Below are 26,270 nucleotides of genomic sequence, written 5' to 3'. Positions count from 1 at the left end.
TTTTTTTTTTTCTTTTTTTTAGATTATCTCACAAATGACTTAAAGAGAGGAACTGCAATAATAATAGTAGAGGACTTCATGAACAAATCACCCAGACAGAAAACCAATAAAGAAACATTGGATTTTAAATTACACTCTAGACCAAACGGACCTGACAGACATTTCATCCAGCAGTTGCAGAGTGCATATTCTTCTAGATTGCATATGAAACATTCTCCAGGATAGATCATCTGTTAGGTCACAGAACCAATCTTAACAAATTTGAGAAGATCAAAATCATATCAAGTATTATTTCTGAAAACAATGGTATAAAACTAGAAATCAATATAGAGAAAAACCGTGGAAAATACAAATACATGGAAATTAAACATCTTCCTGAACAACCAATAAGTTGATAAAAAATCAACAGAAAAATTAAAAAATTTATTTAGACAAATGAAAATGGAAGTACAATATACAAATACCTATGGGACAGCAAAAGCGGTATGGGAGGGACGTTTATAGCAATAAAAGCCTACGTCAAAAAAAGTAGAAAGATCTCAAATTACAGTTATTTGTTCATAAGGAAAATTAAATGCTTGTAAAATTGAGTGAACATGTAAATATCCTCAAGATCTTGTTAAAATGAAAATTCTGACTCGTAAGGACTGAAATGGAGCCTGAATTCTGAATTTCTGACATCACTCATATCTGAGGCCATATTTTGTGCAACATTCTAATATGTTCTGCATTTCTTGAGGCATGTCAGATTGTTGTAGTCCTGGAATTATTTTACATAGCATCCATAAGTAGTTTTAATTTATACTCGGTTATCAATTGTTGAAATTTATTATATACCAATTTCATTTGCTAAAGCATATATTCCAGGATTTTTCATTTCAAAAAAAGTACGTAAATGATAAATTTGCTGTGTTCCCTGTCTAAAACTTCTTTCTTTTTTTTTGTTATACTTCTTTGCTGTACTGACTATGTGAAAAATAAATAAATCTAGAGACCCCAAAATCACTAAGCCAAAAGAAAAAGTCAAGCTGGGAACTGCATCAGGCAAACCTGCCTCCCATTTTATTCCTGTAAAAGGTAGCTACAACGTTAAAAAAACTACATACCTGCCTTCTCTGTGGGCCTCAAGATCTTTACCCTAAAACAGTTCTGCTGAATTTCACCCTGGCTATGAAAATTGATAGCTTATCTTCAAGGCTGTGAAAAAAGGAACAGAACTGGAAGTCATCCCTTTGCTCACCTGAGACAAATGCACATCTGCCCTATTGCTTATGTAAAAATGCAGATTCACTGAGTCAGACTAAGGCATAAGTGACTACTCCCCTACCCACTCCCTCATGTGTAAATTGTGTATTTAGTGAAAGGTTGATCAAAAGAATGCAATCTTTTGTATCTTATCTTCCTATGACCTGGAAGCTCCTACTTTGAGTTGTCCTGCCTGTCCAGACCAATAAAATATATATCTTAAACTTACTGATTGATGTCTCATGCCTCCCTAAAATGTATAAAAGCAAGCTGTACCCCGACTATGTTGGGCACAAGTCATCAGGACCTCCTGAAGCTGTGCCACAGGTGTGTCCTTAACCTTGGCAAAATAAATTTTCTACATTGATTGAGACCTGTCACAGATACTTTTGGTTCACAACTATATGCAGAATTACTGTGCTCTTAATTTTCTCTAAACATTTTTAAGGGTTAGTTTCTTAATACAGTGGATAAGGCTACCGGTTCTCCTTGCTGGCTACAGAGCCAGTAGTTTTATCCACTGTATTAAACTAACCCTTTTAAATGCTCAGAAAAAAACTACTTAGAGCATAATAACCCTTAGAACACAACCTGGTTTGTAGAAACTGTTTGAAAATCTCACCAATTCACTGTTAAGTCTGCGTAGACTAAAACGAATTTTACTGGGTTTTTTTGTAGGTCATCTTTCCCCCAACTATATTAAAGCATTAGATTCTGCTCCTTATTTACTCTTCATCAAGTGCTTCATACTTCCACAATACTATTTCTGTATTTGCTTTTTTTCAGTTCTTCATTCTTTTTTATTTTTGATGAACAGCATTCTATTGCATAAGTGTGGCAAATTTTGTTTAATCTTTGATTGACAGATATTTGGGTTGTTTCCACATTTTAGGTGTTATGAATACAGCTGCTATAAGCATCTTCAGACATTTTTGGTGGATGTATAAACCATTTATTTGAAGTATGCAACTAGAAGTGAAATTGCTCATTCAAAAGGAGTTGTAGTTTTATTAGAAACTGCTAAAGAGATTCAATTTATGAGTGCTCCAATTGCTCCTCATTTTTACCAATACTTAGTGTTTTCAGTGCACTTAATTTAGCTGTTTTAATTAGTTTATATTGTTAAATTGTTACAGTTTAAATTTTCATTTCCCTAATGAATAATAATGTTGAATAATAATAATAAACCTTTTCATATGTTCATTGGCCATTTTTCTTCCTCTTGTTGTACAGGGCCTGTTTAAACCATTTGCTTGTATTTTTCATGAGTTGGTTGTCCTTTTTATTGATTATGGGGCTTTCTTTGTCAGATATATGCATTCTGAATGTTTTCTCTGTCTGTGACTTGACTTTTCACTTTTGTGTTGGTCTCTTTTGAAGTAGTATTTTTTCATTTTGATGACGATCAATTGTTGATCTTCTTTTCTATTGTGGCTAATGACTTTTGTGTCCCGTATAAGAAATCTGCTTTCCCCAAGTCATGAAAATATTATTGTACTTTTTAAAAGAAGCTCTATAGCTTTAGCTTTCAAATTTAGGTTTATTTTACGCCTCAAGTAAAGATATTTTACTTTGAGGTAGAAGGTGAGTTTCACTTTGTTTTTTCAGACAGATATCCAATTGTTCTAGCACCATAAAAACATTGTTCTGTCACTGAATAGAATTGATTCTTCTATTGAAAATTAATTACTGGCAGGGTGTGGTAACTCACACCTGTAATCCTAGCACTTTGGGAGGCCAAGGCGGTGAATAGCTTGAACCTAGGAGTTTGAGACCAGTCTGCTGGGCAACATAGCAAGACCCCATCTCTTAAAAAAAAAGGAAATCAATTACTGAAACACTTAAAGCTATTTCTGGTTTTCCAATAATGTATTGATCTATCTTTACATAAATATAAGGCTACCCTTTGGGTAAGTGTGTAGATAAACAATTTCATTAAAACTATTTAAAAGTTCACTGGTGCATATGAAGTATAACTATTTACAGATGATGACATATAATAATAGATTAACATGGTGGCAGGCACCTGTAACCCCAGCTACTTGGGAGACTGAGGCAGGAGAATCTCTTGAACCCAGATACTGGAGTTTACAGTAAGCTGAGATTGCACAACTGCACTCCAGCCTAGGCAACGTAGTGAGACTATATCTCCAAAAAAAAAAAAATCAACGAATTAAAGTGTATTTATTGGTGTATTCATTTTCCAGTACTCGGATAATTAAGTACTATAAACTAAGTGAATCAAACAACAGTAATTTGTTGTGTTACAGTTCTGGTTAGAAGCCCAAGTTCAAGGTGTTTGGCTCTTTCTGTTGGCCATGAGAGAGAATTTGTCTCATGTCTCTCTCTTACCTTCTGGTGATTGGCTGGAAACCTTGACTTTTAAATGCATCACCTTGCTCTCTGCTTTGTCTACATGGCATTCTTGTGTATGTATCTCTGTATTCAAATTATTCTTTATATAAGGAATCCAGGTTTAGGAACTCATCATACTCCAGTAAGACCACATCTTAATTTAACAAATTATATCTGCATCTACCCTACTCCTAAGTAAAGTTACATTCTGAGGTATGGAGGGTTAGGGCATCAACATATGAATTTTCGGGAGGACACAATTCAAATAGTAACAGTTTTCCAATCAGGGTACATTCATATTCTTGCTTTTACAATGTCTAGGACTTTCACTACATTGTTGAGATCAACAGGATTCTCCCTGAAATTAGAGAAGGCAGAGCATAAACCTCTATATTTCCCATCCTATCAGATTTGATTTCCCTACTTGAATATAGAAATGAGCCCTAGATGGCAGAGAGAAAGCTGGTAAGAGCACCATGCTCGGGTGAGTAAGAAGAAATAAGGTAGGCAAAAGCCATCTCATGTTACCCATCCACAGGTCAAATCTTCAAAATCAAGCTAGGAAATTCTTCTTCCTGGGGAGCTGCAGAAAGTGACAAAAGAGCTTTACTACAGCTTAGAGGAAAGAATCCGAACAATATAGTCAGACAAGGAGGTCAAATATTATTGTTGTAATTATTACACTTTTTTAACATAATATCCCTGCTCAATTAAAGAGAGACAAGTGTAAAAATATTTTGGAGTATTTTGTTTATTTTATTTTATTTTAAGACAGAGTTTCACTCTGTCACTCAGGCTGGAGTGCAGTGTTGCGATGTTGGCTCACTACAACCTCTGTCTCCCAGGTTCAAGCGTTTCTCCTGCCTCAATATCCTGAATAGCTGGGATTACAGGCACCCGCCACCATACTCCGCTAATTTTTGTGTTTTTATTGGAGACGGGGTTTCACCATGTTGGCCAGGCTGGTCTCGAACTCCTGACCTCAAGTGATCTGCCCACCTCAGCCTCCCAAAGTACTTAGATTACAGGCATGAGCCACCGCACCCGGCCTATTTTGGGGTTTTGTGAATACCCAGATAAAGTTGGTTACCATGAACTTGAAACAATCTAATTATTTGTGGGGTCTTTTTTTTTTTACCCCACAAATAATTTTTTTAAATTTTTTTTTAGCAGTTAGTGACATACGTATATTAAGAGACAATTATATTTTGAATGGTAGATGTGATGGAAATATTTAGATATTGAGATTTTTCACATTAGTAAGGTTGAAATGATTAACTTTAAGGACTACATTTTATACAAAGAGCTTTAAAAGAAAAGAAGGTTAAAGTGATATATAGTGTGTATATATATGTGTGTGTGTGGGGGTGTGTGTGTTGTGTGTATATATGTGAAAAAAAAAAAAAAGAAAATCTCAGGATCCCAAATTTACTATACCGAAAGGGAAAAGTTAAGCTTCAAAGCTAAATTACACACACATATCTGCCTTTCCTTTTGTTCCTAAACATAGTTACAGAAAGAAGGCTATATGTCTCCACAGAAGGCCTCCCTCAGCCTGACAATGTAAATTAACAGCCTGTCTTCATAGGTTCATGTTAAGAGGAAACTAGAAATCATCCCCGCATCCACCCTGAAACAAACGCTTACTTGACTGCTTCCTCTACTTTATGCTTACCTTATGTCAAGTGCAGATTTAATGAGTGTGAAATACATAGATTGCTCCCTCTAACCAACCCTTTTCACCCGCAACATACTGGATTCAGTAGCCTAATCAAAGCCTCACAAGAATGTGATCATATCCTACCTCTTTTTTTCTTTCCCCTTTCCCCTCCTGCCCACTTTTCCCCTTTGATCATTGAAGCCCTCACAATCCTCTTCAGAAGTACAGGCCATGCGTTCTATTGTGACTGTGTCTCTTTCTCCTAGGCATGTGTCCTCAACCTTGGCAAAATAAACCTCTAAATGGATTGAGACTTGCCTCAGTCATTTTCTTTGGTTTCACATATTTATCTCTTTATATAATACAAATACCTTATATACGTCTGTATAATATTTATGTTACATATCATATACTACATATACACATCATATACTACATATATACACATATACATATATATACACACACCAACATATTTCTACATAGATATAATGAATTGTCTCAGAATTCTCACGTCAATATCCCCAACAACCTTTTTTTCCAACAAAAGTTTCTTTCTAAACATCCTTTCTGCCCTGCCATCGTAACCCTACAATTGCAGATTGGCGTGATTGTAAGTTTATCGTAACCAACTTTACTGGGCTCTCAAAACTGCCCAGAAACCTTGGTACATTCCAGTGGAAACTGGGTTTCGACAAAGGGCTGCGAGCCAGGTTTAGAGTCCTCAATGCATCCTGGAGAGGCACCAGCTTTAGAAAGACTCAAATGATGAGGGGCCTCTGGGAACATCAATCAGAGAAATTCTGACATTTCTACTATATGCTCCTTTCACCTTGAAATCCCCTACTAAACTTAAAAAGTAGTGTGGTTAGCCTGATAAATGCTTTCCACAAGGGCCTGGGTCATGCCTGCTTAGAGTCCAGTGGCATTTGGGACTGTGGAAGAGTCAGAAATGAAACACCACAGGTCCTATCCTGAATGTCACATTCTGTTGAAAGAGAAAAGTATCTCTAAAAAAAACAAGAAGAAAAAGAAGACAAAGGGACCTGAATTTTGTTGTGCTTCCTATATACTGAGAACATCACATACCTAAGTTAAAGGAAATAAACAACAAAAAGAAATAAAGAAAAATCATTTGCGAAGAATGAAATCATGTCTTTTGCAGCAACATGGATGGAACTAGAGGCCATTATCCTAAGCAAATTAACTTAAAGCAGGAACAGAAAACCAAATACCGCATGTTCTCATTTATAAGTGGAAGCTAAACATTGTGTACACATGGACACAAAGAAGGGAACAACAGACACTGGGGCCTACTTGAGCATGGAGGTTGGATTGAGGGTGAGGATAAAAAACTACCTATTGAGTACTATACTTATCAACTAGGTAATAAAATAATCCGTACACCAAACCCCTGTGACACAAAATTTACCCTGTAACAAATTGGCAGAGGTACTCCTTGAATCTAAAATAAAAGTTGGAAGGAAAAATTTAAAAAAAAGAAAAAGAATTTGAAGCCAGAAATTCCAATGCACAATGTCAGCCTGATCTCCAAAATAATAACATTTTGAATATTTCCTGTATACCTGGACTCCCTAAAAAAGAAAACGGTACTTCTGATTTTGTAGGCTGATAGATGAAAAATTATGACCTTTGTGACTGTAATCATTGCCATCTATCATATACACATCGATGTAAACCTGATAACCTTGGTAATTTTATCCACTTAAATGTATGTTGCATTTTGTATTTTGTTCAAGTCTGACAGCTTTGTACTCTTTGCAAACAAATCTTTCTTTGCATTCTTATATGTTTGCCTTTCTCAAGTCTTCCTTAGTGTTTAGATTAAAATCATTAGATTAAAAAATCTGGATTCTGTATTGAAACAGAGGAAGCTCTGTGTAGGCCTTCACTGTTCAGATTGAGTGAAGAGAGCCTTCCAGCCTAACAAAGTTTTAGAACTGACTATGGTATGGTCTTCTTTGGGATTCCTTTCACCTATTTGGATAATCAGTCCGTCAGAGGTGAGGGGTCTCAGAACCAGAGCTACCTTAGTAAATACTGATACACTAATGGATGCTCAACATCCTCATTAACCCCACACTCCTTATATATACATACTCATATGTATACACACTATGTGCAACCTCACACTGTCAGGTATGTAACTAGGCATGTGCCTTCACAAAATGTGTGTATTCAGTAACCTGGAACTCATAGCATGATGGTAGCACACTAATGATACATACTTAAAGCAATTTATTATTCATACTTTGATATACACATATGCTTATTCACACAAATACTCACACTTCTATGCAAATTCAGTACCTTATACATGTGTTTATTAACATATCTCTCAGATACACACATCGACTTACATGACATATCAACACAGTTTCATATTGTACAAAATATCCCCTGAATTATAAATACACATACTCTGACTACAAAAAAAATACATACACACAGATAAAATCACATTCATGTAATCTCAACAACACACTTTTTTGCACAAGCATTCAAATCCCTTGCCTTCCCACTTCTGTATACAGAGGAGAGAGGAAAGGGATGGATTAATGCTTCCAGCTCTAGTCTCCAGTCTCAGAGGAAGCCAGTGTGCATATGAGGCACTGGAGCTCAGGGGAGTGAGAAACCTACTACCTAAAGGTCGGAAACGTCCAGACATAGCCCTTTAAATATGCCTTGATCTGAAGTCTCTGCCAAAGGCTGAATTTCAGAACTCCTTCTGGCCTTGCCATGCTTGGTTAAAGACAGAGTAGAGGTCAGGGTGAGTGATTACCTGTACCTCAGGCACCTCTGCCCATCACAGAAAGCATTAGGAGTCATAGAGCTCCAAGAAGCAGGAAGGCCAATGCAATGGCCTAACTCACTGGGAGCTTCAGGTCTAAAAATCCAAGACCACTGATCTTCATTCTAAGAATGGGAGAAGACTCAGTGCTCCCACTCTGTCCTCCAGGGAGACCCGAGAAAGGTAGGAATACTGCCTCCACACACAACATTTCCATAAAAGAGGTGGCTCTGAACCCCACACTGCTTCAGCATTATTGCTCTATGCCTTATTTTCAGATAGCTCAAAGTGAAAAAACAGCTCCTTAGAAGCTATTCCTTAGCAAAATCTCAGTTGATTTTATCCTCTATTCCCTCACTGGCTTGAGCAACACAGCTGACTGATGAACTTAATTATTTTCACAAAATGGGTGAGACCATTGAAATCCAACAGAGTCAGCGGGTGTTATAGTTGGAATCAAACCCAGTCTGACAGGTGAAAATTGAGCTCCACTCAGTGTGATAATATAGTTCTTGTAACCGCATTTATATAGCAAAAGCCTACATGGAGGTTTTACAAATTAGATTTTATTTTGGGAAACAGAAAAATTAAATTTGCAGTTAAACGTGTTATGTCCCTAGTTACAGTGTTTGGAAATGACATTATTTCATTTCAACTTTTAGTATGTACTGTGTTCATAAGAATTCTAGCCTGTGAGGGGGGAAACAGATTTAATAGCAGTGTTGGGGAGGAAGAAGTACGAGGTTCTTTCTTTTCCTTCCTTTTAGAAAATGCACATTCCATTTCTCAACACAGCAGCAAGCTGACAACCTGTGCTTCCTATGTTGAAAACCTCACATACTGGACAAAAATGGCTAAGTATTGATTAATTCCATGTCCATTCCACATGTCTTGAAGGATTAAGTCTGCCTGTGTTATGTTCATAAGTCTGTGAGAAAAGAAAGGTAAGGGAAGGCACTAGATTCCATAGGTCAGCAGAGGAAAATGGAGAGAAGAAAGGGAGGCACCTGTCAACAGTTCCCATGTCTCAATTCAGTCTTGGGTACCAGGGCATCCTTGCTCCTCCATTGTCCACCAAAAACAGAAAATCTGAGAGCAGAAAAGCAAAGCAAGCAGAATGGAATGAGGAAGGCTGAGAGACATAACTTCATGGGGAAGCTCTGCCCTGTGAAAAGGCTACTGGGGAGTCTGAAGTGTGATGAATTGGAAGACAGAAACTGGTTTGTAAAGAGGCTATAGAAAACAGGTAGCTGAAACATGGCTGAGGAGAAACTCATCACTTCCCAAGGAGGGTGTAGAATAGGAGAGTTCTCCATTAAGGTTCATGGGCAGAACACATTAAAGATGTCCTCCCAGAGAAAGCAGCACACACCCAGAGATCCCAGGAGGTCAAGCTGGAGACTGTGCTAGAGGCTCCAGCCCAATGAAGTAGTAGGAACCCTGGGTCCAAATTCAGATCTTCCTCTAATTCAGCATGCAGTTGTGCACACCCCCTTCATGTTTGCCTTTGTCATGATAGGACAGAAAATTCTGTTTTCCCCAACCTGGGCAGGAGTCTGAATTGTTATCTATCACAGGCAACTTGGGTACAGCCAAGAGCACTGGCTGCAAAGTCATGCACCTGGATACTTACTTGCTGTGTGATCTTGGGCAGATCATGTAACTAGTCTGAACTCTGTTTTCTCATTGTTCTAGGAGGATACAGAGGTTTTGTGTGAGTTAGAAACAATAAAATTTGGGCTGGGCATAGTGTCGTATGTCTAATTCCAGCACTTTGGGAGGCCAAGGCTGACTGATCACTCGAGCCCAAGAGGTTGAGACAAGCTTGGGTAACATAGTGAGACCCTGTCACTATTAAAAATACAAGAAATTTGCTGGGCATGGTGGCACGCATCCATAGTTCCAGCTACCTGGAAAGCTGAGGTGGGAGGATCTCCTAAACCCAGAAGTTCAAGGCTAGAGTGAGCTGTTATCACACCATTGCACTCCAGCCTGGACAACAGAGTGAAAGCATGTCTCAAAAATAAAAGAAAAAGAACAAGCAAATAAACAATTTTTTTATCATTTTTTAAATTATACTTTAAGTTCTAGGGTAAAAGGGCACAATGTGCAGATTTGCTACATATGTATACATGTGCCATGTTGGTGTGCTGAACCCATCAACTCATCATTTACATTAGGTATTTCTCCTAATGCTATGCCTCCCCCAACCCCCCACCCTGGACAGGCCCCAGTGTGTGATGTTCCCCACCCTGCATCCATGTGTTCTCGTTGTTCAACTCCCACCTATGAGTAAGAACATGTGGTGTTTGGTTTTCTGTCCTTGTGATAGTTTGCTCAGAATGATGGTTTCTAGCTTCATCCACGTGCCTGAAAAGGACATGAACTCATCCTTTTTTATGCCTGTATAGTATTCCATGGCGTATATGTGCCACATTTTCTTAATCCAGTCTATCATTGATGGACATTTGGGTTGGTTCCAAGTCTTTGCTCTTATGATGCTAGAGAGGATGTGGAGAAATAGGAATGCTTTTACACTGTTGGTGGGAGTGTAAATTAGTTCAACCACTGTGGAAGACAATGTGGCAATTCCTTAAGGATCTAGAACTAGAAATACCATTTGACCCAGTGATCCCATTACTGGGTATATACCCAAAGGTTTATAAATCATGCTACTCTAAAGACACATGCACAAGTATGTTTATTAAACAAAAATTTTTAAGTATATACTGCTATGTCTCCAAAAATAACAATTATTTATTTATTTATTTTTAATTTTTTTAATTTTACTTTAAGTTCCAGGATACATAACAATTTATACACTTTGAGAAACTGTACATTTGGCCAGCACCCCTTATATTGCCTCGTACAGCAATGAGGATGGTCTGAATATGCTTTTCAAGGTACCCCTGAACATCAGGGACTGTCCCCACGACAATTTGAGGGTGATATACAGGAGCAAGTGACAGAAAGACTTTGGCTCAAACAGAATATACAAAACAGCTTGGGACGTCTGGGACAGGCAAGGAGGGATTGGGATATAGGTGGACCCCAGATACAGGTGGTTTTGAAATTTTACCATGCTCTACATACAAATATTTGTTTTGAGCAAACCTATATCTTATTCTCTGGCAGGATGGTCAAGATTTCAATTTAGATCTAGACTTATAAAGTCTGACCCCTATTTCTCCCAGTCTGTTATAAATCTTGAGAAATTTGGACGAAGACAACCCTTTTGGGGATCTTGAAGAAATTCTTTTTAGGAATCTTTTTTTTCTAGTGAATGAGACATGTGTTAGTTCCAAGAGGTGATGGGGATTTGAATGCATTACTTTTCTTGCCCGGGTGTTTCTCTTTTGAAGGCGGTAAGAACTGAAGCTTTCAAACAAAGCACAGACAACTGAGTTCAGTGAAAAAGTGTTGGGTAAGAACAAAGTGAGCTTTGTGCCATCGATTCTGAGATTGATAGTGATCACCAAAAAACTCAAAGGGTGGAATAAACTCAGGTAAGATGAACAGAGACAGACAGTGGGGCTCAAACAGCATCCACTGCCGCAGGGCAACCTCTATGGCCTCAAGGTAGAGTCAATAGGGCTCTATCTGGGTATCTAGAATATTGTTCATCAGTTAATGAGTCTGCCGCCTTTGAATAATGACATTTATGTGCTACTTTCTTCAGGAATATTTTATTAAACTCCTACTCTGCACCAAGCACAGAGATGCTAGAGATAGTGTAGGGTTCACGGCTGACTTCATGAAAAATTCATCTCCTAGGACAGAGGTTGGCAAACTATAGCCTAGAAACCAACACCTGCTTGCAACCCATTTTTGTAAACAAAGGTTTACTGGAACACACCACACTCACGCATTTGTGTGTTGACTATGGTTACTTGCACACTAGAATAGTTGAATTGATCTACTGCAACAGATAGTATAGCCCACAATTTCTCAAAATTTTATAATCTCACTTTTTAAAGAAAAAAGCTTGTTAACTTCTTGTCTAGGAGAAACCTACACTAAAGATAATAAATTAAAGTACAAATGTTCAATTGGTCAGTAGGTTAACTTCCCACCCAAGCCCTTGTGGTAACTGATCTAGATTCAAAGCTAACTTCAAAGTAGTACATAAATTGCCATAGGCTTGCAAACTCTACTGACTTCCTACTCTGAGAAGTTGGCCAAGTGGCTAACCAGAGGGATAAAAAGGACCTGTGGAAAAGTTTAAACTAATCAGCTGTTAGTTCTATAGAACTGAAGAGTAAGAATTACACATGCAACTAGTATGTTCTACCCCATTTTGAATGACATTAGTATGAAAAACAACAGAGTAACATGATGTTGTGTTGCAACGTATTATTTATTAAAACAGTTGAAATTATTCTAGTTTATAATCAAATCCAATCACTCTGGTATCCAATAGTCCCATCCAAAAGCCTTCTATATAATAATAACACTTGTTTTGATTGTTATCATCTGCAGAGAGTAGATTACCTTCCCAACGGAAACCATATTAACCAGCCCATGGTGCTGGTTTCAGGGAACAGCTCTTCTCGTCCTGCGTCCTTCATCCTGCTTGGAATCCCAGGCCTAGAGAGTTTCCAGTTTTGGATTGCCTTTCTGTTCTGTGCCATGTATGCTATGGCTGTTGTTGGAAATATCACTCTCCTCCGTGTAATCAGAATTGACCATACCCTGCATAAGCCCATGTACCTCTTTCTGGCTATGCTGGCTATCACTGACCTGGTCCTCTGCTCCTCCACCCAACCTAAGATGTAGGTCATATTCTGTTTCATGCTCATGAGATTGAGTACCATGCCTGCCTCATCCTGGTGTTCTTCATCCATGCTTTTTCTTTTATGGAGTCTGGGGTGCTCATGGCTATGGCCCTGGATCGCTATGTGGCCATCTGCTTCCCACTCCGACACTCTAGCCTCATAACCCCATCGGTCATGATTGAACTGGGGACTGTCGTGATGCTGAGAGGGCTGCTGTGGGTGAGCCTCTTCTGCTTCATGGTGTCTAGGATGCCCTTCTGCCACCACCAAGCCATTCTCCAGTCATACTGTGAGCACATGGCTGTGCTGAAGTTGGTGTGTGCTGATACAAGCATAAATCGTGGGTATGGACTCTTTGTGGTCTTCTCTGTGGCTGGCTTTGATATGACTGTCACAGGTATGTCATACATGATGATTTTGAGAGCTGTGCTTCAGTTGCCCTCAGGCGAAGCCCGCCTCAAAGCTTTTAGCACATGTGCCTCCCATATCTGTGTCATCTTGGCTTTTTATATCCCAGCCACCTCACCCACCGTTTTGGCCATCACATGCCCCGAGTGGTACATATCCTGTTTTCTAATCTCTATCTACTGGTACCTCCCATGCTCAACCCCATTATTTACGGAGTTAGAACCAAACAGATCAGGGACAGAGTTACCCAAGAATGTTGTGGAAACGTCCCCTGAGCAAAGGATCAGTGTATCCCCATCACTTACATTGCCCCACTAATGTGGTGACATTAATGAACATTTGACGGGCAATTTCTTATTATGACGAACTCAGCTCTGTAAAAAACTGGCTCAGAGGTAAGCAACCCCCTAGAAGCAAGAGAAACAATTATCAGGGTACCTAGAAAAGAGACACCTGAGAGATGTGATGGCTAAGAACAACTTTGTTGACCATATTCATCATCACATGGAAACAATAAAAATAGTTTTACCTATTAAATCAGTGAATATTTTAAAAGAATGTCATCTCCCACAGATGATTAAGGCAAAAAAGTGTTTTTACACTATCAGTAGAAGTAGGTATACTTTGCTTAAAAGGAATTTAGAAATTTGCATCAAATAATTAAATGTACATATATTTTCTTCATCTGAGAATCTGTTTATAAAAATAAAATGCATGTGTACAAAGACATGCATAAAATCATGCTTTATAAAAACAAAATTGAAAATTATTCAAATATTGTCCTATAAGATTACAGATGAAGCAATATTCAGTTGAATATCAGGTGCCATTTAACTATTTTATTTGGAAGGAGTACCTGAAAATTTGACAAATAGGCAAGATATAATCTTAAATAGAAAAGAAAAACTATTGCCCATAAGGCTTGATGCCAATTCTAAACTGGAATACATATATGTAAAGAAAGAAATTCAGGAAATATATCCAAATGATAATAAATAGCTGCTTGGAGTAGTGATACTTATGGCATTTTAATTATATTTTTATACTTCAGTGTATTTTTAAATTGAATTATGTTTTGATTGACACAAAATGATTTTACATATTTAAGGGATACAGTGTGATGTTCACCTAGTACTTATCACAAGATGACTTCAGAAGGTTCAGGTCCATTTTTATCTCATTTCTTCAAAATTGAATACAAAACCATACCTCTCAGTCCCAAGCACTTCTTTTATTACCCTACGGAATTAAAATTGTAAAGGATATTGTCAGATAAGATAAATTTGATATACAAATAGCAAATTGCCTTCCAGTCACTTTTTTAATAAAAAATAAAATACTTGTAACATTTTAAATTTTTATTCAAGTAATATATTGAGCAATTACTTTTCGCCTAGCATTCTGCCAAAAGGTGGGGATAGAATAGGGAACAAAAGAAACTGACAAACAGAACATCTAATTTGCTGATTTCTACCCAAAATCAAAACAATTGAATACTTGCAATTCCAGCCTCAATATAGACATTAATTATTTAAGCTGTATTACTCTATCATGATTGTAAGTAAACTTAAATATTCTGAACCAATGAAAATAGATGACTAACTTCATTATGACATGAAAAATCCTTATGCCCAAAATATAAAGCATATAACTCAAATGTGCCTGTAGTTGATATGATTTGGACCTGTCTCCCCTCCAAATCTGTTGAAATGTGATTCCAAGTGTTGGAGGTGGGGCCTAGTGGGAGGGATTGGATCATGGGGACAGATGCTTCATGAATGGCTTAGCACTATCTCCTCGGTGATGAGTGAGCTCTTTCTCAGTTAGTTCATGTGAGATCTGGTTATTTAAAAGAGTCCTAGTTGGGCTCAGTGGTTCATGCCTGTAATCCCAGCACTTTGGGAGCTGAGGCGGGTGGATCACAAGGTAAAGAGATCAAGACCATCCTGGACAACATGGTGAAACACAGTCTCAAATAAAAATACAAAAATTAGCTGGGTGTGGTGGTGCACGCCTGTAGTCCCAGCTACTTGGGAGGCTGAGGCAGGAGAATCACTTGAACCGGGGAGGCGTAGGTTGTGGTGAACCAAGATCATGTCATTGCATTCCAGCATGGGCAACAAGAGTGAAACTCCGTTTCAAAAAAAAAGTCTGGGACCTCTCCCTCCCCCTTCTCTCTCTCATTCCCACTCCTGCCGTGTGATGTACCAGCTCCTCCTTTGTCTTCTGCTATGATTGCACACTTTCTAAGGCATCGCCCAAAACAAGCTGGCACCATGCTTGTGCAGCCTGCAAAACTATGACCTAATTAAACTTTTCTTTATAAATAACCCAGCCTCAGATATTTATTTACAGCAATGTAATGGACTAACAGAGGAAATTGGTACCAAGTATAGTGTGTTACTGTAAAGGTACCTGAAAATATGGAAGCAACTTTGGAACTGGGTAACGGGCAGAGGTTGGACGAGTTCAGAGAACTCAGAAGAAGACAGGAAGACAAGGGAAGTTTGGAATTTCTTAGATACTGGTTAAATAATTGTGACCAAAATGCTGATAGAAATATGGGCAGTGAAGTTCATATGAACTTGAAGTGAAGAAATGAACTAAGTCCACATGAACTTGAAGTGAACTGAAGAAATATGGACAGTAAAATCCAAGCTGATGAGTTCTCAGATGGAAATGAGGAAGCTATTGGGAACTGGAATTAAGGCCATTTGTGTTACGCCCGAGAGTTCTCAGATGGAAATGAGGAAGCTATTGGGAACTGGAATTGAGGTCATTTGTGTTACACCCGAGCAAAGAGCATGGCTGCAATGCACGTTTGAACTTAAGAGGGATGACTTAGTGTATCTGGAAGAAAAAATTTCTAAGGAGCAAACCATGCAAGAGACGGCCTTGCTGCATCTTACAGGCTACAATCAGATATATATAGGAGCAAATAAATGACTTAAAGTAGGAACTTATATTTAAAAAGGAAGGAAAGCATAAACATTTGGAAAAGTCACAATCTGGCAATGTGATAGAAGAGGAAAGAGCATTTCCAGGAGAGGAATTCAAGTAAGCTCTGGAGAAATCACTTGCTAAAGAGATTACTATGACTATAAAGAAGCCAAGCGCTAATATCCAAGCCAATGGGAAAAAAAGTCTTGAAGGCATTTCAGAGTATTTTGAAATAGTCCAACCCACCCCAGGCCTAGAGGCCCAGGAAGAAAAAAATGGTTTTGGGGGCCAGGCCTAGGGATCACTGCCCTGTGCAGCCTTGGGACACTGCTCCCTGCATCCTGACTGCTCCAGCTACAGCCATGGCCCAAAAGGCCCTAGGTGCAGCTTGGGCTGCCACTCTAGAGTGTGCCAGCTGTAACCCTTGGCAGCTTCCATGTGGTATTAAGTCTGCAGGCACACAGAATGCAAGCATTAAGGAGGCTTGCAGGCTTCCCCCTAGATTTCAGGGGATGTATTGGAAAACCTGAGTGCCTAGGCAGAAGCCTGCTGCAGGGGAAGAACACTAACAGAGAGACTCTAGTAAGGCAGTGCTGAAGGCAAATGTGGTGTCAGAGTCTCCACACAGAGTCCCCACTGGGGCATTGACTAGTGAACCTGTGGGAAGGGGGCCACTACCCTCCAGATCCCAGAATAGTAGAGCCAACGGTAGCTTGCATCCTGAGCTTGGCAAAGTCACAGGTACTCAACTCCAATCCATGAGAGCAGTCACAGGGACCGCATCCTGCAAAGTTACAGGGGTGGAGCTTCCCAAGCTCCCAAGGAGCCCACTTGTTGCACCAGTATGCCCTAAATGAAGGATATGGAGTAAGGGGCAATTGTTTTGGAGCTTTAAGGTTTAATGTCTGCCTACTAGATTTCAGAATTGTGTGGGGCCTATTGCCCCTTTCTTTTGGACAATTTCTCCCTTTTGGATTGGGAATATTTAACCAATGTCTGTACCACCATTGTATCTTGGAAGTAAATAACTTGTTTTTATTTTACAGGTTCATAGGTGAAAGGAGATAAATCTCAGATGAGACTTAGGATTTTGGACTTGTTGCTGGAATGAGATAAGACTTTGGGGGACTATCGGTAAAGGTTGATTGTATTTTGCAATGTGAGAAGGACATAAAATTTGAAGTACTAGGGGCATAATGATGCATTTTGGATGTTTGTACCCTCCAAATCTCATGTTGAAATGTGATCCCCAACATTGGAGGTGGGGCCTGATGGGAAGTAATTAGATCATGAGGATGGATCCCTCATGTATGGCTTAGCACTATCTCCTTGGTGATGAGTGAGTTCTCCCTCAGTTAGTTCATGTGAGATCTTCTTGTTTAATAGAGCCTGAGACCTCCCCCTTCTCTCTCCTGCTCCCATTCTTACCATGTGATGTGCCAGCTCTCTCTTTGCCTTCCACCATGATTGCAAGCATCCTGAGGCTTTTCTAGAAGCCTAGAAGATGCTGGTGCCATGCTTGTACAGTCTGCAGCCTGAGCCAATTAAGCCTCTTTTCTTTATAAATTACCCTCAGGTAATTTTCTTAAAGCCTCAGGTATTTTCTTAAAGCAAAACAATGGACTAACAAAATAATCATTTACAGAAGCTATCAAGTGAGCATGTTGAGTGAGGGGCCCTATTTTCCATCTGTAGGTGGGCAGAGACCTCACGGTGCCTCTTTTCCCTCAAATAAGCAAATCTATAATCATAGTGACTAAGAAAGGCCAGACAAAACCATATTAAAGGCAGCTCCTGGTACATCAGCTTTTCGTGGTTTTCAAACATGACTTGGAGTCAAACTGTGATGTCAGGCCTCCGTTTTAGAGTACTTTCCAAAAGGGGAAAGCTTCATCAGTATTTTCTACTCTGCACAGAGCCAAACATAATGTTATTATTTTTTCATACTCAAATCAACAAGCAATTTTTGATCAATAACTGTTTCTTCAGTGCAATGCTTAGTGCCTGGAATACAGAGCTAAAAATTCACATCTCTTCCTTAGAACCCATCTCTGTGCTCCTACAGTATTTGTTCCATTCTGTTCTCATCATACTCACTCCCTCCTCTATGCTATAATGATCTGGTTGTGTTTTAGCTTCCATGCTTTACATACCATGAGAAAAAATGGTGCTTTAGTTACCTCAGATCTTAGCAAATCCTAGCATAGTGCAGGCACCAATAAGTATATGGAAAACAGTATGTTTCCATTCAATGGAAAGTATAGGCATGTCAGTAAAGACCTAAAATATAAACTTTCAGTACTTTGCATTTTGAGTATTGTGCATATTTATGCCATCTAGGTAGACCCATGGTCTAGACCTCCCCTGGAAGATGATAAAACCGAAAACTGAAGGTAGGTGAGGTCCTGTAGTCTCACCTTGACATGAACAATTTTAAAGTTTAGTCTTGGGCTGCCTATCCTGAAGTCGCTGGCTTATCCTGCTCTGTCTTCTGAAGCCAGAGGAGGAAGGAAAGAAAGGTCCAAGTGATGTGCAAAGAGACTTGGCAGAGCTTGTCTCTTCCCTTCACCCCATCCCCAGCCCTGATGAAGCTGGACTGTCAGTCTTTGGTTTCTAGTTTTCAACATGTCTGTCTTAACTATGGGCCGTCATGAAGAGATTTGAAATTCTCTAGTTTTTGGAAATCCTCCAGATGCCAGCCCTAATATTTTCCACAGGTCAATATGCAGAAAATGCATCACTGCATTTCAGTATGTGTAAGTCAATGTAATCATCCAATTCCACCTTGTAGATGAGGAAACAGAAACCAAATAACCTAAGTAGCACCTTCTGGTTTATTTCTGAGTCAGAAAGTATAATAGTGGCAGAGAAGGGGAAAAACAAGCAAACAAATGAGCAAAAATCAGAGCTCCTGGGTAGGAATTAATTCTGAGAAATCAACTAGAAGTCTTTCAAAAGCTTGTAAATAAAGCAGAAGTATAATCCCAAGGAGAAGCTCACATTGTAATCCAAATTAATGATATCCCTGGAGTTGTGCAAAACCATACCTAAGGGAAATATTTAAAAATAAATTTTATTTGGGCCAATTTCTGCTTCTTGAATGTGCCAGCTCCATTTGAAACCTCATGCTTTGGAAAGAGGATCAAGGCCTACAGGGAGGGGATAGGGAAAGGATACCTTCTCACTGTATCTCCCCACTTTAATTGGTTTCCTGACTGAGTAGAAAGGGCTCAGCGGATGATTAAGCCAGATTTGCAGCAGGAGTTCTCTTGCCACCAGAAACAGAGCAATCATGGTGCTCGGTCTCTGCAGCAGGCAGGTGTAGGCAAGACATTAGGGAGGGAAAGTCCGTTCATGGAGCAGTAGATGTTGCTCCAGGAAAGGAACGGAGAAGCCTAACATGTGGTAACACAGGCTGTGGGCCAACTGGGATGTGGCTTGAGTTACCAACAGAACTTTATGAAGCAGGTTTTATTAAATACACAGGGGATGAGAATTCATTCATTCATTCTTTCATTTCTTTAGGAACTTCATTGAATGCTTCAATGAGTCTTCTGTCTTACTAACTCTCAACAGTCATGTTTTGTAATTGTTTCCCAACTGATTATGGTTTTTTGAGAGCTGCCACCAAATCACTCTTACTGCTGTATGCCCAGCACTTAGCAGCCTGGAATAGGGGAAGTGTTAAATATTACAAGTTTATTCATTATATGAATAAATATGTGAATGATGAATGCTGTGTTCTAAAGAGATCTCAGATAGGATTGTGAAAAGTAAGCAAGCCACTGTATTGGTTCTCTGGGAGCTCTCACTCTCACTGAACAGGTGAGTACAGGAGCCCGAAGTGCATTGTTGTTTATGAACTCATTGACAATGGCAATGCTTCCAGGAACAATTACAGAAGAAACTAGCCCTGAGGTCTTATCCTTTTCCCAAGGTTCCTAGACATTAGGCCTGAGGTTGCCTTAGGTGTAGCAAAGGAGGGGAAGCACTGCAGCAGCAGGAGACCTGGCATCTCCCAGGAGTCCCAGCTCAGGCCTTTCCTCAGTGTGTGACTGGAGAAATTTCCACCCTTCCCAGCCCAAGCAACTTTGTCTCTATTTCCTTTCTTCTCAGAGTAAAACAGTAATCACCTATCACACCTGTCTACTTCCCAACACAGAGAAAGTATGTGTGTATTAAAAGTCTGTATATTTATGAATTCCTTCTTGGAAGGGGTACTTGATGGGAAAGATTTATTGATCAGTGTCCTGAAACATCCAGAATGCAGCTATGTTGGCCATGGTGAAGACAGAATCTAACCACTGAACTCAGTCCTTACAATGTAGTCAGGAAAGATAGACTTGGAAAAAAAAAAAAACAACAACAACAGAAATGCAATACATGTACTTCAAGTAATACACTGACTTCATGAACAGGATACAAATGAGAAGGCAATTCTATCTGAGGATCAGAAACAATATCCCTAAAGAGGTAATATTTATTCTGTATTGTAAATTGAGGAGTTTTAATTCAGTAGATTGATAAACATGGAAAGGAAATATAAAGCAGTGGAATCAGCATTGGCACAGACAATAAGCCATAAGAGAACTAGAAGAAACAACCAACTTGTCTCTGAGACAAGCGATGCTGCAGAGCAACAGACAGGCTCTACTTTTCCCAGGAACTGTGGTTGTAGCTTACGTGACATAGCCATCTCCCACCTGTGTTTTAACTAAGGAATTCTGGGCAAACTCAGAGTGGCAACTTGTCCTGTTGAAACTCTTAAGAAAAAATAATGGGCTCCAAAGGGGGAGAAAAAAAAAAACTCTGACACATAGTACTGGCTCCAGGTCAAGGAGGCAAAATCATGAAATCCATCTTTAGGATACTATAAATAAATGAAAACAGTATGAGAAGAATGTGGCTGACTGTTAGCTCGCTCTCTCTATCTCTCTCTCTCCCTCTTTCTTTCTCTCATTCTCTCTCCTTGCCCCCTTTGTCCTCTCCCACCATCTTCTTGATTTTTCCAATTTATTTTAATTTCATGTGCATAAAATAAAAGGTTTAGACCTGCCCACAGGCATAATAAAGTAATTTTTTTAGATGTAATTGACTTTTATGTGGAAACAAAGGACCAGCGTTCTTATGTTTAATGTTTAATGTAGTATTTAATGTGACTCATTTCCATTTGGACATTTAACCTTTGAAATGCTTATTCTTCATTCTATAAATTTGGGCTTATGATTGACAAACATTATTGAAACTGGATGCAGCCCAATTTTGTTACGTTTAATTTAGTAAAAAAAAAAAAAAGTGTGTTGATTTACATATAAGTGGTTTCCTGTTCAGACAATTTTCTAATCACTTAGCCCTCGTAATTCCTAACTTTCTCTGAAATAATATGTGTTTATTACTTGGTTCTTCTCTTCAGAGGATAGGTTTCTCCCCCAAATGTTAGGGCAGCAGTCTCCTCTGATACCACCATTGGGGTCTAAAGCCCCCACAACACACAACACACACCTGCTTCTTGTGTCTTTCCAGGGTGGCAGAATTCCCAATTCTGGATCAGTTTCCTGTGCTTTATCAGCTATTGTTGTGGCTGCTGTAATTAATATTTTCCTTCTTTGATGTGACCTGCATTAACTACTTCTAGGAACACATATTTCATTCTGATGCTTCTAACTTTCATGAGTGAGGTGGTCTTACACATAACCTAAGACATTATCCTTTTATTGGTTCTAAGCCCATAAATTCAACTTCTATAGCTGCCTCAACCATGGTAGGTCTGATTCATCCATACTGTCTCCCATGTTGGTTAGAGATGGTCATGAGATGCTCCCATCTGGACACTAGAGGTGTTCATCTGCTTTCCACCTCACCCTGCCATTTTGCAGGGTGTTGGCTGTGCTTGGCAGTCAATCCAAGAACAGTTGTTATGATGTAGAAAATAACGTATATGGTGATCTATTTTCAAGACAAAGTACCTGCAATAGGCCTGCGCCTCCAAACTATAGAACAGGATACTCTAGGCCTCTGCTTTAATAGCCAGCACCTGCTTGTCAGACCGCTTAGTTACCCTCACCCAAACCAAAGGGTATAGCTTAGAATGAGAGTTTACTAGCTTGCAAAGTAGCTCACCTTATCTATTCCTAACAGCTTGCCTAACCACCTGGGTCATAGGTCAAATACCTAAAGAGTCCCTGAGCTGACAATTATTGCAATGCATTATAAACTGCAACAAAATGCAGTGAGAAGACCCTAAAGAAAATACCTAAAGCCCCAACCCAAGGAAAGAAATTTATGCAACATCTGGGAAGACTGTAACCTCATAGTACTCAACCTATGAGGAACTAGGGGAGGGACTTGCATACTAGGGGATAAATTGCTTGTAACTGTACCAGGTGTGCTTGCCCACCAGAGACCCGATCTTGCAAGACCGCCATTAAAAGTCTCGCATCTACTGTTCTCCATGTCTCTGAGTCTATTCTTTGGGTTTGGACAGGTGAGTGTGTTTCTCAAAATGACACAGAGTACACTGTGAATGAGCCCTTTTGCTTCATGTTCTCCTAGATTCCCTTCTGCCTCAACTAGATCTTCCCCTAGAGCTACTATGAGCAAGTGATCATGCTGAACCTGGTATGTGCAGACATCACATCTATAGTCCGTACCTGTGGTCTCTTAGGGCCTTTTCTGTGGTTGGATTTGATATATTTGTCATTAGAACCACAGACATCATACATTGCAGGCTGTGCTATAGCTACCTGCAGAGAATCTCTGCCCACGGTATTTAGCATATATGCCTTTCACATTTGTGTCACCCTGTTCCTGCACATCCCAGTTCTCCTTTTTCTCTTATTGCTTCTACTACCATACCCTCACAGTGATTCCCATCTCCTTGAGCATTCTCTACTCATTAGTGCCTTCCATGTTCAATACCTGTGGAGTAAAGACTAAGCATATCCAAGAAAATGCAGTACAGAGTTTTGTGGAAAAATTTCCTGCCGTAGAAGCACCAACTTGATTTTCTTTATTCCTGTTAGTCAAGGACCAAAGACGTACAAATAACCAAATTCATCCCAACCTGTTATTAAATTTTATTTAAGGAAATTTTCATGAAATAATCTATGTGAGTAGTTCTCAGGATGTAAAACCTTGAAGAGCAAGGATCCAGGAAACTATGGTATGAAAAATGTAATGCTTCCTTATTCAGGTACTGTTTTTAAAATGTTGTCTAAGTTATCATGATTCAACACAGACATAGAATGTCTTAGGAAAATGGATGAAATAATCCTACATTCTGGATTTTCCTAAGACTGCCTTGATTCTTCATTTATGTTAATTAAAGCAAGCAAAATTAATTGAATCATTCATTTATGTCTCTCATTTTTTTTATCAATTTGTAAAAGCCGTAAGTTTTAGCTGATATGAAAAAAATTAGAAATATCAAACAGTTTGGTTGCTTCTGTGTTTCTCAAGGAGATTTAAACCAGAGACTCTGAGTTATCACAGTAAAGAACTAGAGGTAATAGCCAATGAAGTTACAGGGGAAATGTGATCTCAATTTATTTATAATACCTGGAACTATTCGTGCCTATAGTTACATCAAAGGGTGATTATAAAATTAAATGAGATGATTTAGGTAAAAGTAGGAATACAAATAGTATTCTATTTGTATTGTAGATACTGCTTCTAAACACACCAGCCCATTCAAATGGGTTATTGGAAGCACATGGGTTTAATTATCAGTAAGCTAGGTCACTTAAATCTGTTATTTAAGTCTTATTAGTTGTTTCACTTGAGATAATCACTCTAATTTTAGTCACTTGTTTTTACTGATACAAAGGTAAGAGAATATGTTCATTTTATAGAGCAATAATAAAACATATAAGAGAGCTATCAATTGGCTGGCCGTAGCAAGTATCCAGTAAGTTCTGATACAATGAATAAACAACAACACATATAATCCCTGCTCCTTCTTCTTTTCTCTGTGTGTTCATCTAAATATCTGTGACCTACCTCAGGCAGCTAAAGGATCACTGTTTTCCCAACTGTAAGCCATGTATGTGATAACAGAAGTTCATGTTTTACCAAGACACTAGGATTGCTTTTCAGGTTTTGATTTTTAACTCTCTATCTGGTTTTCACGTTTTCTAATGACCCAAGTACTACTGATAAGTAGTGCCTTCCACTGAGGAGTGAGTGTTCTCTTATTCTGACCCAAGACAGTGAAAATGGATATTGCTTCTCTCATTCTTTCCTCAGAACAACAGAGAAAATCTGCATACCCCACAAACCAGGCCCCTTATCCTCAAAGTCACTTAAAATTATCACACCAGACATTGTAGTGACCTGGTTATTCTTGTCTTAGAAAACTTACTGTTTGTCAAAAATATCTCTCCCTAAATATGTTGCTAAGGGTTTGTTAGGGACCGGAGGTAGGGCAGTAGGGTGTTTTGTACTTCGGCCCATTAAAAACTCTTCCTTTTTAAGAAATAAGTTGCCTCCAAAGGAAATAATTCCATAATTATCATTATTTGTTATTTGTGTGTTAGTTCAGGTTGTGTCTGTCTTTGTAAACTGAAGTGTGAGTTTGTGTTAGTGTGAGCACATACTTTTAAAGTATAGCCATGTGAGTGCATGTGTGTTCATACTTCTGTTCTCAAATGATTCTTCTATTTTATTCTGCTTATTTAATCAAAAGCACTAAACCAGACATGCATAAGTGGGCAAGGGGTGGAAAATACTTGTCAATTATAACCACCCAAAGAACACTCTAACAACCTCATAATTAATAACCAAAATGAATGTGCCAGAAAGTCAACATGCTTAGTAGAATATCTGAATATTATCTCTGTCTAATGACTTTTAACTCTACTTTCGAAGTAGAAGCCATGCTTTGGGAAGTACAATTTTTACCATCCTCTTTCCTAATTTTCAATGTCTTCTGCTATGTAATGCCCAGCTTCTATACTCTCAGGAAGAATAAACTACAAAGTTTTAATAGTCTAGATCAAATAAGACCCAAGACAATTTAATAATGATGCAATGCAATAAAATTTCAGTAGGAGAGAGAAAGCTGACTTACGGGACTGCTATGTAGAATAAAGCGAATTATCGCCCAGGGTCCATTTGTCAATCCCTCCCCACAATTTTGGCCAAGAATTGTCTATATGTACAAAATATCTGACTATAAATCCCAAGCATAACAGCGGTCATTTGCATAAACAAATATGCTAGATTGGGCCAATTTTCCCTGGATATTGTGCAGAGAAACAAAAAATTAGAAATATATCTTTTTATAAGTAAAGATTCAATTAAAATTAAAAATAATAGTTTTTATTACAGAACTACTTTGTGCCAGCTGGGCACCAGGGATACAATGAAAATTAGACTCTTCCCTTGAGAAGTATGTAGTCTTGCAAACAAGTCAATGGACAAAGTCCTAATTACAATATGCTCTGGTATATGTAGTAACAGAGTTAACAATAATAGTCAAACACTTGTACTTTTTAAGTATAGACTCTGTTATTATTGTCATCAGCATACTAACTTATTAAACCCTCTTGTCACTTCTATAAAGTATTACTGCTATTATCTCCATTGTACAGATAAGATGAGGAATATGAAGCATATGTTAATTAACTTGAACATGGTTACACAGCTAGTAGGTGAAATCCAGGATTTGAACTCAGGCTATAAAATCTCAGAATCCACTACATTATGCTTTTCTAAAGACCCAAAGAAAACCTAAGCAATTCGATAGGATGATTGCTAGAAAAACAAGCAGATAGCAGAGGGAAAAGTTAAGCTGGGAAGGACTCTGGGAGTGAGGTGTTTCCTACTGGGCAGCAGGAATCTGAGAAAAAAAATAAATCTGGAACCCAACACTGGAGGATTCAAGACACAAGCATAGGGGACCTAGTCCTAGAGCCCAAACTTTTTGAAATACTCAATTCTGATGGCCAGTGATGATGAGCATTTTTTCATGTGTCTGTTGGCTGTATGTCTTCTTTTGAGAAATGTCTGTTCATATCCTTTGCCCACTTTTTGATGGGGTTGTTTGTTTTTTTCTTGTAAATTTGTTTGAGTTCTT

General features: G+C 38.7%; 1 protein-coding gene and 1 pseudogene across 1 annotated transcript in view; one reads left to right on the top strand and one right to left on the bottom strand.

The window, feature by feature from the left end:
• The window catches only part of MMP26 (matrix metallopeptidase 26), a 323,658-nt gene that overhangs the window by 287,825 nt on the left and 9,563 nt on the right, over nucleotides 1-26,270 (bottom strand). The window lies entirely within an intron of this gene.
• Nucleotides 12,594-13,530, top strand: LOC105543026 (annotated as a pseudogene).

The sequence above is a fragment of the Mandrillus leucophaeus genome, unplaced genomic scaffold (assembly GCF_000951045.1).
Source record: "Mandrillus leucophaeus isolate KB7577 unplaced genomic scaffold, Mleu.le_1.0 Scaffold1065, whole genome shotgun sequence".
Classification (NCBI taxonomy): Eukaryota; Metazoa; Chordata; class Mammalia; order Primates; family Cercopithecidae; genus Mandrillus; species Mandrillus leucophaeus.
This window is presented reverse-complemented; position numbering and strand designations above follow the sequence as displayed.